At 43.9% G+C, this 15,560-nt stretch overlaps 1 protein-coding gene across 1 annotated transcript in view; it reads right to left on the bottom strand.

Moving 5' to 3' along the window:
* The window catches only part of PDCD11 (programmed cell death 11), a 1,291,633-nt gene that overhangs the window by 553,847 nt on the left and 722,226 nt on the right, over positions 1-15,560 (bottom strand). The gene's annotated exons all lie outside the window — the stretch shown is intronic.

Genomic DNA, 15,560 nt, shown 5'->3' with positions numbered 1-15,560 from the left:
TTAAAATTAGGAGCGATTTATGAATGATGGTTTGTTTAAGGGATCATTGTTTTAGATATGACACTCATAACCTTTCTGTGTAAAGAAATGCAAATGGGCTTTTAATTCTGAAAGCACACAGAAAGCACAAGTTAGTTGCCTAAATCTATACGTCCTCCAGGCAAATGTAACCAACAGTTTAAAACTAATTAACTACATTATTTTCAGATGTTCTTATTTGACACCAAAAAGTGTTTATTTCCCGCAGAATGCAATACTTCCATCACATCTTCGATTAAACCTTCATTTGTCAAACACAAACAGGTAACCCTTTCACACATTCCATTTTTCTATAAGCCTTTCAAAACCCAAAGGCCGTTTTTTTTGCCTTTTTCTGAATTGCATTTTGGTATTTATAGTCTCCCAGTCAAGATTGGGGTAATAATGTCACAATTGTAAACATAGTCCGTACCATAGTTCTATTAGGATTTATATATTTGTGTGAATGCCTACTTATAGTAGAAGTACTTTTCATTTATTGGAACATTTCATCTCTGAGGTTATTTTTCTGGTGTTAATTACTTTTTTTTTAAAGTACAATGCTCTTTTCTCTTGCTCACTTTCTGAGGGGAACTACAGTTGTATATTTCACTTTAAGATATGTTCACTTACTTTGAGTATATTCATGGGTGCCAGCTTTTGATTTTCGCTCTGGAGACAAAAGTTCCCACACAGAGTGAAGCAAGAGCCATCATCATCCCCAGTCAAAATAACACATTTTACAGCACACGTTGCAGCAAGAATAGGAAAAAAGCCATATGATTTACCAGAAAGTATAAACATAAAACTTCTCAACAACAATCACCTAACCTGCTCAATTTCCTTTTCAATATTCTGCTATAGGATCCCCTGATATTCCCACACCCGACAAACAGTTTTGGCCTGCTCACCCCCTCCAGTCAAGCCTCAGGGGGTACATTAATGAGACTACCTTATCCATTTTTAGTGAGCAGCACTTGATAAACAGTTATTATCTGCTTGGCGTTTATTTCTTTTGACAGTCAAAATAATCATTATCTCCACCAAAGTGAGTTAGATATTACTGTATTAGCACATTCATGTTTATTCTCCGGAAAGTGATCATAACATCATGCTCTGAGAGATATTACCCTACTTGTACAAGCAATGAAACAAAATAATATTTGTGTTATTACACTGGAAAAAAAAAAGTTACCTGCTATTATTTTAAGGTGACAAAAGGGAAAACACTGATAAGCACAGATTCTGAACATGTTTGAAAACACTGCAAAAACACCCCCGGAAGTAAAACAGAAGAAACCCCTAAAACAGGAAACCCTACCTATAACACATATGTTATAATAATAAGTAAAGTCATCTTAACTCAGTATAGTATAGTGTTCTGTGTGGTGGTATTCACAAAACCTTCTTTGGTTGTATTCCGCCGGCCGCGTTCTTTTCAGTTGTCACAGTAATGCACAGGGCTCAAAGGTATTTCATCCACAGTCGCCCTAATGACAGCAATATGAAGATGAAGTAGTTTATAGTGCAACAAACGACAAGTTGACTCAGTTCCGTGTAAAGTGGGAAATGTCACGAAGCTCAAGGGAAGGTTTTAATGCCCATGTTCCTGTGGCGAAGATCCCATTGTATAATAGGTGGAGCGAGGGGTTACTGTTGCAGACGATTTCACAATGCTGGTGCTAGGGAAGCGCAGAGAAAACAAAACAACTCATGGGTCGAGTAGTGTTTAGGAGGCAGAGTGTTGTCGGCAGATAGGTGCTAGAGCCATGCAATGTTTTCATAGAGTTCAAAAGCTAGCACAAGTCTAACAAGCGGAAGAAGACTTACCAAGCTTCGATTTCAGTATACTGCCACGCTCCACGATTCCACAAGCCACAAACACCGAACACACTACGCTGCGCTCTACGCATGCACAGTGTTTTTGAGGCAGCAGCTGATTCCCAAAGAGCAGAAGCAGAAAGAGGACTGGGCAATAGGCCGGTTCCACTGTCACTCAGTCAGCACGGGATAGATCCTCTTCCCACCAACTCCACCAAACGCACTACGCTGCACCTCGCGCCCGAGATGCAAGGAACATCTCTTTGTCGACAGCCCAGTGCCACAAGTTCTCCGCCTCATTGGAGAGCGCTGGCGATCGAGTGCCCCCCTGCTTCCTGATGTAGAACATCGTGGTGGTATTGTCTGTGAAGATCCTCGCCACCTTGCCCTTCAGGAACGGAAGAAATTACTCGAAGGCTCAGAACACTGCCCGCAGCTCTAGGATATTGATGTGGAGATCCTTCTCCTCCAGCAGCCACAGGCCTCTGGCATGCAGACATCCGGTGTCGGCTCCCCAGCTCTCCAGGGAAGCGTCCATGCTGACCGTCTCCTGGTAGGGGGTTGAAATCCTGTGCCCCGGGCGATGTTGGTGTATGCCCCACCACCTTATGGCGCGACAAGAGTTTCTGGTGCTGTGTATCCAGTGCGTGTCCAGGAACTCCTGAAGGGTTCGCAACCTGCAGATCTGGATAAGGAAGATGCACAACGACATCATGCCGCGCAGCGACTTGATGGCCTGCACCTTGGCAGTATTTAGTGACAACAGCCGTTGCACTCTCCCCAGCACGGCCACTACCCTCTCCTCCAAGGGCGACGCTAGGCAGGAGACTGTGTTGAGCCTGGCTCCCAGCAACAGTGTGCGTTCTGCGATGGGGTCAAGCAGGATTTTGGATAAATGATGGAGAACCCCAAATCCATCAGTAGCTGGACGGTCCTCTGTGTGTTCGACGGCTACCTCTATGGACTTCGCTCGGACGAGACAGTCGTCGAGGCACGGGTACACGTGCAAGCCTCGTAGACGTAGATGGGCCCCACTGGTGCCAGGCACTTAGTGAACACCCTGGGCGCAGACTTTAGGCTGAAAGGGAGGGCCTTGAATCAGTAGCATCTCCCCTGCACTACGAAGCGTAGGAACCTTCGATGTTTCTGGTGAATGGGGACGTGGAAATAGGTGTCCTCCAGATCCAGCGATATCAAAAAGTCTCCTTCCTCCAGTTGGCTGAGCATGTGCTGCAACGTGACCATCATACATTTTTGAGACTTGAGGTACTTGTTGAGACGCTACAGGTCTAGAATGGGCCTCCAGCCCCCAGTCTTCTTATTGAGTAAGTATCTGGAGTAGACTGGAGTAGACTAATTGGGATTAGCTCCATCACCCGCTTTCTTAGCATGGCCCGTACCGCCTGAAGGAGCGGAGTGATGTGCTGCTCCTGCTGCGTCACCGGAGGTATCTGCAGACACTTTTGCTGAAACACCAGGGTATGTTCGTGGGCGAGAGCGTCCAGCACCCATCTGTCAGTGGAGATCTTTTCCCACTCACTGATGAATCCAGTCAGCCGGCCTCCCATCGGGGTGCATGGGTGGCGGTCCGACATCCTGGCTGGTTCAATCCTGCTTCGGTGCCTGCGTTTTGCCTTGGGGGTGACAATGGCACTCACCAGCTACACTGAAAGCCTTAAAACAGCCTTAAAACAGCCTCGGTAGGCCTCCTGGGCCGTGGACTGGGAGGGTTGACGGTACGACGAGGAGCCTCCACCGAAACCTTTCGATCTGCCCGACTTTACTCTGGAGGAGTGAAAGGAAGAGTGGGGCTGTTGGAGAGTAGCCAGAGCATGGGCCGTCTCCATATCAGTCTTGATGGCTTGCAAAGACTCGTCGACGGCCCTCCCAAAGAGGTTATCCCTGTTGAAGGGCATGTCCAGTACCCTCGTCTGCACCTCCTGGTGGAAATGTGTGGCCTTCAGCCAGCCTTAACGACGGAGGCAGACACTGTTCCCCATCTGTCAGAAACCAGTATCGGCAATGTCCAGGGCAACCATGATGGCATGGTCCGGGTGTGGAGGTTGATGAGGGGGCGATGTTGGGTAAGAATTGGTGTAGTTACAATGTGTGAGACTACACAACACTTATCTGCTTGGTATTAGGTAACCCACCTTTTGGTATAGGTGTGTACTACACAAGTTGGTAGCATGACTGAGCAGCCAGGCCTATCTCAAGAGGGGTAAATGTGAGCTGTAGGAAGGGAATTCACAAATACAAGTATCCAAGTAACACTTACACTCAAGGTTTCAGTTAGAAATACTTAATTAACATCCATTTTTAAATAAGTGTTCTTTAAAAAGGGCAAGATATGTAACAAATCAAATTTACTTTAAAAATACCTTAGGATCAGCACAAGTTACTGGATACTCTTTGGGTATGCTTCTTACGCATATCCTATACCCATAGGTGAATTCATTCACAAGGACAGTAATGGCATTTATATATCACTAGTTACAAGATTCTGAGTTTGCATAAAGGAAAGGTTAAAGGAAGGAAAAAGGATAAACTGGTTCTCAGGACATGGGAGTATACTTAAATCTTCCATGAAGTCTAGACAAGCATTTCCACAGCAATAACAAGTTACCAACTATGAGGGACAGAAACATCAGTCAATGGACTAGAAGAATCTGCAGGGAGTCAGGACAGCCAAAGTCAATTGGAGCACAGTCTATGGAGCTGGGGCACTTCCTAGATAATAAAAGTCTTGCAAAGTTAGAGAGTTTTGTAGAACTCACTTGTAGGGTCGCAGCCAGTGAAAAGCAGAGTTAGACTAAACCCTAACAAGTAAGCTAATGCAAGTCTCAACTGAGAAAAGCAAGCTCAAATGACACTGAGGTAAGTAACCCAAGTCTAAACAGTACCTCTGGTTTGAAGAAGAGTGGTCCAGCTGGATTCTGTCCTGTTGCAGTGGTGCAGACCCTGGGTTCCTGAGCCTCAGTTGTGGGGACAAGAGGGAGGACATCTGGAGAGCTCCTGCAGTGGCAATTTGGAGGTCGTCAGGGGGTACGGGATCTTTTCAGATCAGCAGCACTTTGCAGTTTCAGCACTCGGTAAACAGCACCACAGCGGATCTCGGATACCGGTTGGGCTTCCTTCACTCCTTGGGTCCTGCACTCTGGTGAGGGGACTCCAGCTCGGGTCATCCTGATTCTGGAGGGCCCATAGGAGACTCCTGTCCGAGTACAAGGGATCGAGAAATCTGTAGTCTAGTGCAACGTCTGTAAACTAGCCAGAAGCGCCAGGAGTCTCCCTAGGTCCCTCCAGAAGCAGGATGACCAGAGCTTGGGTTCGCTCACCAGAGTGCAGTACTAGTGATTTATAAATGCCATTACTGTCCTGGTTAGTGAAGTCCCCTCAGCGTGTAGGAAGTGTGTAAAAAGCATCTCTAAAGACCATCTACTAGCTTTGTGTTGATTCTGGAAAAGTATTTTAAAGTATATTTGATGGTTACTTATATTGCCCTTTTTAAAGAATGCTTATTTAAAAACTGATGTTAAATAAATAACTATTTATAACTAAAACCTTGAGTGTGTTACTTGTATTTGCGAATTTCACTGCTACAGCTCTACAGCTCACATTTACCCCCCCCTTGAGATAAGTCTGGTTTTTCAGTCAGACTACCTACTTGTGTAGTACAGGCTTCTACCAAAAGGCGGGTTACCTAATACCAAGAGGAAAAGTGTCGTGTAGTCTCCCACAGGGTCACTACATCAATTCTTGCCCAACAGTTTGCAGAATATTTGTGGGAATTATTTAGTTGCATGGCTCATGCCTAGGCTCCCCCAGAATGGTTGTGATGTTATTATGGAATTGAGTGCTATAGACAGGAAAGATTACGAACTAGCGAAACACTTGTGTATAGGCGCGTTACAAATGCCATATCATCATAAACAAGCACTTGTTGCCAGATTTGGGAAGACTACTTTTCAATTTCTTAAAAGGTTTCGAGACCATAAAAAGAAAGATGGTACCTCTTGGGCTACCTGGGTTTGTGAATGCCTGAAAAACGTAGATAGTTGGGTTATGGGTTACAAAGTAAACTCCTTTGAAGGAATGAGGAATTTGTTTTTATTAAAGAATATTTTTGATGCCTGCTCTCCTGAGCTGAGACAGCACCTTACCGACTCGAAGGTACTTGATCCCAAGAGATTAGCTCAAGCTGCTGACTTATGGGTAGCCAACAGGGCCACTCAGAAAAAGGATAAAGGGAAAAAGCACAGTAACAATAGTAAAGACAATTCTAATCCTCCACCACCTAAAGAGGGCCACAAAAATAATAAGGGTACATTTCATGGGAAACCTTATACGAGCTAGTGAAACCTGTGGGGCCAAACCGGATGGAGGTTACCAGAGACCCCCCATTACAGAAAAGCTTTGGTAAATGTGTGGTGTGTGGGTCTAGTGACCATGTGAACCCGGATCCCAGTTGTAAGGGTAAACATTAAGGGGTCCACACTGTCTTCTTAGCCTTCACTCCGGAGGAGAAAGCGCCAATGACAGGTGCTCACTTTCTAGCGGATGACCCCATTGGAGTTCAAGCTAGTGTTTCTTTAGTGTCCTTGGGTCTGTGGGAACAACAGAATAAAGATGTGTATAATACAATACCTGACAACACAAAAGATTATTATAAGGACAGTGTACTTGTAAATGGCCAGGAGACTGCTGCCATCAGAGACACTAGGGCAGGCATTACAGTGGTTGATGAAAGCTTCTTCAAACCGGAGGATGTAGCAAAGGCACCCAAAGGACCGACTAAAACTGCTGGAGGCCCTATCCAGATGTTTCCTATTTTTCCGGCCCTCATCCAGTGCAATAACTTGACTGTACGAATTCCTGTTAAGTGTGCAATCTGAAGTACCTGGGAGAGTTCTGTTAGGCAATGACTTGAAAACTCTTGAGGAGTCCCGAGTACCCCCAGGCCTCCCAGCAAAAAGAAACAGGAGCTCACAAGATTGGCCAGAGAGGCAACCTTAAGAGACTCTCAGTTTGAGGGCAGGGAGGAATCCAGTAACTCAAACCAGCAGACAGGCCAACCTTCCACTTCTAGAAAGAAGAAAGAGACCAAGGAGAAATCCAGAGTATCTGGAAAGAAAAAGGGTCTCAAACCCAAACCTGCTCTGAAGACAAGGACTTACGAGAGAGGTGACCTCATCCCCAGTAGAAACTGAGTGGGTGGACGAACCACCTCCTGAAGAACCAGCTACTGATGAAACAGCACTGGAGGAGATCCTTCCCTGCTTGGAAGATCTGGATCCTAGGGACGATCTGGAGCTGCAGACTTTGCTTGCAGAAGGTGGGCCTTTTAGGGCAGATTTCAGCAGAGAGTGTTCCTCTCTAGAAGGTCTGAGACAACAGACAGCTTCCCAGCTGGAAGGGCAAGAGCGAGGGAAGCATAGACTCTACTGGGAGGATAGACTCCTCTACAGTGAGCCTACAGAATCTACCCCAGGTCACTTAAGGTGACTTGTAGTAACCCAGGAGGTGAGATCTAAACTACAACTGACATGTGATAACCCTTGCTGGTCCCTGAGAAGACCAAAGAGAGGCTTTCTCTGTACTTTTACTGGCCCAAGATGGGTGCAGACTTATTTATTTATTATACACCCAGACCCTGAGGTATCAAAGTAGTTACAGACAATTTGGTTATTACACAATTAGACAGCAGATAGGTCAAGGTAGTAATATAGTCATGGTTTCATCGAACAAAAGTACATCGTCATTACATAATGCAGAGGTAGGCATTATGCCAGGGTAGCATATGTAAAGGACTGGTATTCTCAGTATAAGTCTAGTCGGTTAGAATTGGTTAAATAACCACATTTTTAATGACTTTTTAAAGCGCTGGGAGGACTCTTCATTCTTGATATTGGTCAGGAGTGTGTTCCAGTGTTTAGCGGCCAGGACTTTAAAGCTGCTACCCCCAGCTCTGGAACATTTGTAGCGTGGGATTTCAAGGAGTGAGTTTTTTCTATATCTAAGGGTTCTAGTAGAGGATTTTTTTATTACTGAGTTCATGATGTATTTAGGGGCTTTAATGGCAATGCATTTATGCGTAATGTAGAGGGTTTTGAAGACAAATCTCGCTTTGATAGGTAGCCAGTGGGTTTCTCGCATAATGTCAGATATGGGCTGACTTTTTATTCCTGCGCATAGTGCTTTGTTCTGCATAAGTTGTAATTTAGCAAGGTTGGTGTTGGAAGTACCTAGTAGGAGTACATTGCATTAGTCCAACTTGGATAGTATTAAGGCTCTTGCTAGGGTAAAGCAGTTTTTGGGCGTGAGGAATTGGCGACTCAGGGCAATATGTTTAGCAGTGTAGGAGGTGGCTGAAGAGAGGGCATTTACTTGTTTGTCATTGTTAGATTAGCGTTTAAATAGACACTACTGAGTACTGGTATCGTGGTATCATCAATATTGAATGTCGAGTATTCAGGCTGTAAAGTGTTGATTTTAGTTGTGGACCCTACAACAAGAAGCTGTTTTCTCGTCACTGCGACCGAGGCTATTGTGGGCCATCCAGATTTGAATTAATGCATAGATTTGATTGATGAGTAGTGTGTCCTGCTCATAGTTACCCGATAAAGGGATGAGGATCTGGGTGTCATCTGCGAAGTTGGTGTAGATGACACCGTAGCATCCAGTGCTGTGAATAATAGATTAGTGTATGCATTACAGAGGGTTGGCAATCAGCAGGCACCTTAGGGAACACCGACAGGAACTGGTATGGGGTCGGCTGACTCCTTCCCGATAGAAACTTGTGATGTACGCTCTGCTAGGAAGGATTTTAAACATTGGGTAGCCTCCATTGATAATCTGAAGTCATTGGTTAGAGTGGCACAAGGTTTGTCGTGGTCTACTAAGTCAAATGCAGCAGAAATATCTAACAGCATTAGAAGAGAGTTTTCCTGCCTCCCTTGTGGAATCCATTTGAATTTTTAAGTCAAGGAGTGCAGTTTGTGCTATGGTTGGGGAGGAATCCAGATTGTCGGGCACCCAGAAGTTGGATTTGCTCTAGATGGCTTTGGATTTGGGTGTAGGCTATTTTATCTATTATTTTCAGTAAGAATGGTACGGCTGTTATCGGTCTGTAATTGGTGGGGAATAGGGGGTCTAGTGTTGGCTTTTTCAGGAGAGGTGTCACCCAAGTTTCTTCAATACAAGCAGGGACAATGTTGGAGTTGAACGCGGCATTGACAAAGTTAGTAATGACAGGTGTCAGAGTGGGGGCACAGAGTCTTACTAGGTGGGCAGGTAAGTGGTCTCCTTTGCAGTAAGAGGCTTTTAGTTTGGATATGGTGTCCAACACAACATCTTGTGTAACCGGGGTAAAGTAGTATGACTTACAGTCATTATTCGGTAAGTCCACGGCAGGGGTAGGTAGGTTTTAATTTGCTAAGAGTGGTCTTTTAGTGATAATTTTATTTTGTAGAAGTATGTCACGACCCTCGCCCAAAACCCCCTCTGGCAAACCCATTGGCCAGGTGGAGTCAGGACTCACGCCTCTAGAGCCTGGCATCCCCTTCAAAAGCCCTCATGGGGCCAGTCCTGTTTCTGTCAGGATTCGAGTGCCGACACGTACCGAGAGCCACAGCGCAACGAGGGGAGCATAATTATCCGCCAGAAGGACTTTTTCAAACTCCCAATAACAGGACCCGTTGTTCCAACCGTTCTTAGATTTGCTTTCGGGGTCGTTAACCGCCATTGAATGCCGGTTGGATGTTTAAGTGTCTTGATCTAACCCAGCAAAAATCTGGGTGCAATTTTTTCAACTAACCTACTTAACATCGCACAGATTTTATTAATAGTCCCTCCTATTTGAAGGGTAGCGGTTCTGACTGGCCTGTCTACACTCAACAATGTGATACACGTCGAAATGAGCCCAACCGAGAGCTAACCCAACCTTGAGAGGTGGCAAGCATCTCCCTTTGGCTTGTTCGGTAATTGAGGAGCTGGTGACAAGAGCAACTACACTACAATTACCATCCCAGCTCGCCCTTGAACCGTGGCAGCACAACAACAGTGCATATTGGCGGCTAGCCCTGGACTATGCCAGAAGGCTTTGCTTAGCCTTTTCTTCATAAATATAACGGCCGTTGAGCCGTCCTGCTTTAATTTTTAAAGCTATACACATTATTGTTTTCCTGTGAATAGTGTTTGTCCTTGAATACGAGCCCCTGATGAATTTCCCTTGACTTTGGTTGATGAATGTGAATGTGTATGAGGAATGAAACATGTTGGGTTGATTGGGTATGATGCAGTGTGAGTATCTTGGTGCAACTTAGCGTGGAGCATAGTGTGGGCGAATTAATTGACCCTAAACTGTGCAGCTTATATAATCTAATACCTCTCTGTAACTATAGATTCCTTTTTGTATTCTGTAGGGTGGAACCCGAATATGCCGGTTCCTTTTTTATGCCACTGTAACTCATATAGTATCTGTTTGAGGTGGTTTGATGCACTGTTTACACTTTTTCATTGTATTGTGTTTATGAAATACTAATTGTGGTTGAGAATAATTCTCTGCTTTTAAGTATCGATAATTTATTGAATAAAAACTTTTTATACTGTGACACGATTTTCTCTTTTAAAGCCTAAAGAGTAGCACTAACCAGGCTAGGTGTTCTTACACTCCGCTTTGGAGAACAATACGCTCTTGATGCGTAGTGTATAAAGCCCGTTCTGGCCTTAGATAGATGCAACACCTGTATAACACACTGCTCACCGAACCTTTTGTATGTTTGTAAAGGGTCGTTTCCCTAGTTTGGAGGGATGTTTGGTGTAGCAGTATAAATATCCTCCTACCTCTTTTTGTGTCAGCTGGCGCCTATTGCGCCAGGCTCATACACCATGAACAACAATGTGCTTGGGAACTACTTTATTGTATTGTCAGCCAACAAGGAGGCATCCACATAGCTTGGCTCCCAAGAACCAAGCTATGCGGTCTAGTGTTTTGGGTGTGGCAGGCCTGGAACTACTTTCGCTGGTACTACTTTACCTGGGCTATATAAACCACACCCTGACTGCAGAACATGCTTTGTGTTACTTTGCAGCTTGCAACGTGACGCTCACCGTGTCCAGCTATTCCCTCGAACCTCGGAGAAGCAGAACCTGCAAGAGACAAAAAGGAACATCATTAGCAGCAGCATCTTACCTGCAGTCTTCATCTTTAAACACTTGCAGCTACTGAGAACAGCTTCCTCGAATCTGCACGCCTCCCGGACAGAACGACCTGAAAGAGGAAGATGGAGGCAACATTAAAGAAAGCTGTAGAGACATTTACAAATTACGAACTGCTCAAAATGCTTACCTGGCTGGTCGCCTCTCGGCTGGCACCACTCTGGACATTCCACTCGCGCTGAAGAACACCGTGACCTACAAGGAAGGAAAACACAGGTTAGCAAAGGCAAGACTTCGCAGCGCTGCGCATGGCGCTTACTTACCGCATCATAGCGCTCTTAATGTGCCATCATTTTCCAGCCGGGCTCAACCAAGCCAGTTCGCCGCGCTGAAGCTCTGCATACCGAAGGGAGAAAAAAGACATTTTAAACAAAGAAAGGCATGCAGGATAGCAACAAAACTAAAGAACAGCAAAAAGACCTACCTGAACAATATCAAACGGGCCGGCGGCGGTGAAGTAACTGGACCGCACTCGCCCATGAAAGAACACGCGCCCCTGCAAAAAAGGCAGGACGGAGAGCACGCCTAATTCTACCACAAGGTGAGGAGAGGGCGCCGTAGGGACTGAAAGCATTCGGGGTGGAAGGAGGATACTTACCCCAGTCGGTCAGTCTTGAACACAGTCCTCCTGTATTTTCAGGCAGAACCTTCCCTGCAGACCACATCAGGGCAATGCTGAGAAGCATACCAAAGGATAACCTTGCTGGGTGGCATCCCTGTGGATACCAGGTGAGCGTAACAAAGTAGTATTTTAGATGCTAGCACATTATGAATTGTGGTTCACCATGTTTTGCTAGAGTTAACAGGTGACTTGTCTTGACTTGGATTTTTCTAATTTTCTGAGTATAGTACACACCTCCTTCGAGTTGGAAGAGGCATTGCTGATGTGCAAATTGAATGCCTCAGCCTTATGGGATATACGACCTGCGACATCCATGTTTTTTCTATATGACCCTATATTCATGGCATTCTCTTTGAAATAGATTATCGATTTTTTACTCATGGGATTGTAAGGCGTCGCCCCCCAGAGCAACGTATATCAAAGCCATTGGTTTCAGTTACGTTATTGCAGTTGCCATTGGGGCTGACCCGTTACCTAAAACTACGAATATTTTAAGTTTTCACAAATGGCAGCTTATTTGAAGAACCGAGAGGAAGAAACAAAGAACTTGTTCACTCCCCGAGGAGATATGACCCATGCTTTTTCGAACCTTGGCAATAAACAAGATTTACGATCAAAATTCATTAAACTAGAAAGAATACCCAAGAAAGAAATAGATAAGTATTGGGAGAAAGTTTCACTTGAAAACTATGTAGCAAATGACAGAGTACCAAGAGGTTTGAGGATCCTCATTTTTCCGAAATTTCAACAATGATCTGGATAAAGATTTAGCTGAAGGCTGGGAAGCAAATTTAAGCAATAGTTCAATGAAAATGATGGACCTATTGATAGAGCATGCGACTTGAGAACATCAAAGAGCAGTGGATGGAATAGAAATCATTAAAAAAGAAATTTCGGACATGAAGTCTAACAAAGCTACTAAAACTAAAAATTATGATAAAATGTATGAAATATTACAAATCTACCAGGATGAGGTTAAAATCAGGAAACTGAGAAAATGTTATAGAGATGAACGCGATTTCAAGGAAGACCGAGTATACATTTCAGACCAAATATGACTAGTTCCAAACCATCTTTGAGACACTCAACTCCCAATACCTCATCAGCCAGTTCGGATGCCGACTCTGAAACAGATAATCAAGAAAGTTCAAGTGCAAGGTCGCAGGAACCAGGTGGCTATATGAATCAGATCAAGCGATATAAGAAGGGCAACCGTAACTTCGCTCAGAAATCAGTCCGTTTTCAACTGCCTGTAGACAATACTCTGACCCCGGTACAAGGAGGAGAGGAAAGAGGGGGGGTAGGCGAAAAGAACAACGCAGAAGCCTCACAGCAGAAAAACAAACGACAGACAAGAGCCAGCTCCAAGGAAATGAGCAGTACCAAGCAAGAGGAGATTTAGTTTTGAACTTGTCTCACAGGGATATATCTCATAATGAAAGACTTCTTCTGAATAAGGGCCTGTCTTTTGCACCTTTGTGTAACTTCAGTCAAGTGGGCATTCACATAGATCTTTTCAAATTTATCAGAAAACTTAAATTAAAATAATTCTTCGCGCCAGGGAATTTCCAAGCAAAGGAACTGAATATACCAATCAGTGACATGTCAATCCAAGATATTGAGGATACTTTCTTAATACGATCATTGGTAGAGGATGACCAGTACCAAGTACTCCATCTTTTGGACGATTTGAAAATTCAATCTGATACATTGACAGTTAAAGAACTCAAAGCGCAATCTAAATTTATGCCACAACTGCCACCCGATAAGGTCATTGATACATTCTATAAAGCAGTCTCATGTGATTTCTACAAATTGAACCAAGCCGGAACCAAGCACACGAGAACTAATAACTTGACATGAGGAGAGAAAATAGCTCTTCAATCACTGAAATTGGATATGCAAATAGTGATCAAAGAGGCAGACAAGGGGGGTAATATCGTTATAATGAATCGAGAAGACTATTTAGCAATGGCTTCCCGCCACTTGACAACCCCCGGCTGCTATGTTACAAGAAATGACAATTACAAACTTACGGCACTGGAACAAGTTGATACGCATATCTTGATGTGGCATAGGAAAGGCTTAATTACTGATGAAGAACGTGACTTTCTAGGAATCAAGGAACCCGTGACTCCAACTATGTATTTCTTGCCTAAGATCCATAAACATTGTGATACCATACCAGAGGGCCGCCCAATCATGAGTGGGATTGGTTGGGCCACTGAGAATATATCGGAATACCTTAACTCTATTCTTAAACCAAGGGTTGGCCTTTTGTACTCATACTTACAGGACTCTACTAGTCTCATACAGAAATTACAGAGCTTTACTTGGCATAAGACTTTTCTGCTAGCTACTCTTGATGTGAAGGCATTATATACTTCCATTCAGCACAAATGAGCTATGATAGCAATTGACTATACCTTCAGAAATGAATCAGCTTCTTATTACAATCATATCCAGATCAAAGAAAGGTTGCAGCTTACTTTGGATCTCAATGTATTCACTTTCGACAACCAAATATACCAACAAACTAAAGGGGTGGCAATGGGCGCCAAGTATGCCCCAGCCCTAGCTAACCTGTTCATGGGCATGCTAGAGGACAAAGCAGTTTATCCGGAAATCTTTTACAGGACAAAAATCAAGATGTGGACACGGTATATAGATGATATTTTCTGTATCATTGATGGAAGCACAGATGAGTTTCAGAATTTTGTGACAGATCTGAACTTGAATTGCTTTGATATACAATTCACAGGGGTCTGTGATCAACACGAAATCAATTTCTTAGATTTGACAATACAAACAGATGGCGATAAGCTACAGCCATGGACATTTAGGAAACCAACAGAAGTGAACTCTACGTTGCATGCTAGCAGCTGTCACTCTCACTCAACCATCTTCAATATACCATCAGGTGAAGATATTCGAGCGAGACGAAATTGCCAACATGAAGATAAATTTGAAGAGGAGTGTACTCTTTTACAACAACGCTTTAGGAACAGGGGTTACTCGAATAAATCTGTGACAAGGGCATATAAGAAAACAAAACCAATGAAGCAACAAGACACTTTGGGATATCGACCAAAGAGGAACTCTGATTTGAATACGGTAATAAGTTTCATTACCCGATATTGCTCTGACCACTGGAGAATACAGAAAATACTCAAGAAACATTGGTACCTACTCAAATTGGATGATCACATTTGTAACTTTGTGGGTGAGCATCCACGTATAATCTACAAAAGAGCGAGCACACTTAAGTCCATACTCAGTCCATCCCTGCTGCCGGACATTACGAAAGACGATCAAGGCAAATGGCTATATAGAAAAGACCTGGGTTTCAGAAAATGTGGCACATGCCCGCAGTGTAAATATGCACATGATCCTACTAAGGAGTTTGAAGACATCAATGGTAAACAATGGACCATTAAAGAGGGAATTAACTGTAAAACAAAATTCGTTGTCTATTGTATTATCTGCGTATGTAAAAGATTATATATTGGTAGCACCAAGCGAGCTTTGAGAAACCGGATACGTGAGCACCTGGCAAAGATTGGCAGCCAGGACCCAACGATTCCACTAGCAGAACATTGGCAGAAGGCACATCAACTGCACAATAAATCTGAGATCAAATTTATTGGTCTACAGCAAGTGACTTTGAATAAAAGGGGTGGTGACAGACTGAAAGCACTGAGGAAAGCTGAAGCGCGAACAATATGTTATTTCAATTTCACTGCCACAGGTCTTAACAGTGATAACGAAATGGTTTCCTTTCTGTAGTGTTGGCAAATTGCAACATAGCTCTTTAGTACATTTAGACTTGCAGTATTGTACACCTTAATGAATGTGAATTGTGCTTATTTTCCTGGAGTTT

Source organism: Ambystoma mexicanum, chromosome 8 (genome assembly GCF_040938575.1).
Source record: "Ambystoma mexicanum isolate Mex_15411 chromosome 8, UKY_AmexF1_1, whole genome shotgun sequence".
Taxonomy (NCBI): Eukaryota; Metazoa; Chordata; class Amphibia; order Caudata; family Ambystomatidae; genus Ambystoma; species Ambystoma mexicanum.
This window is presented reverse-complemented; position numbering and strand designations above follow the sequence as displayed.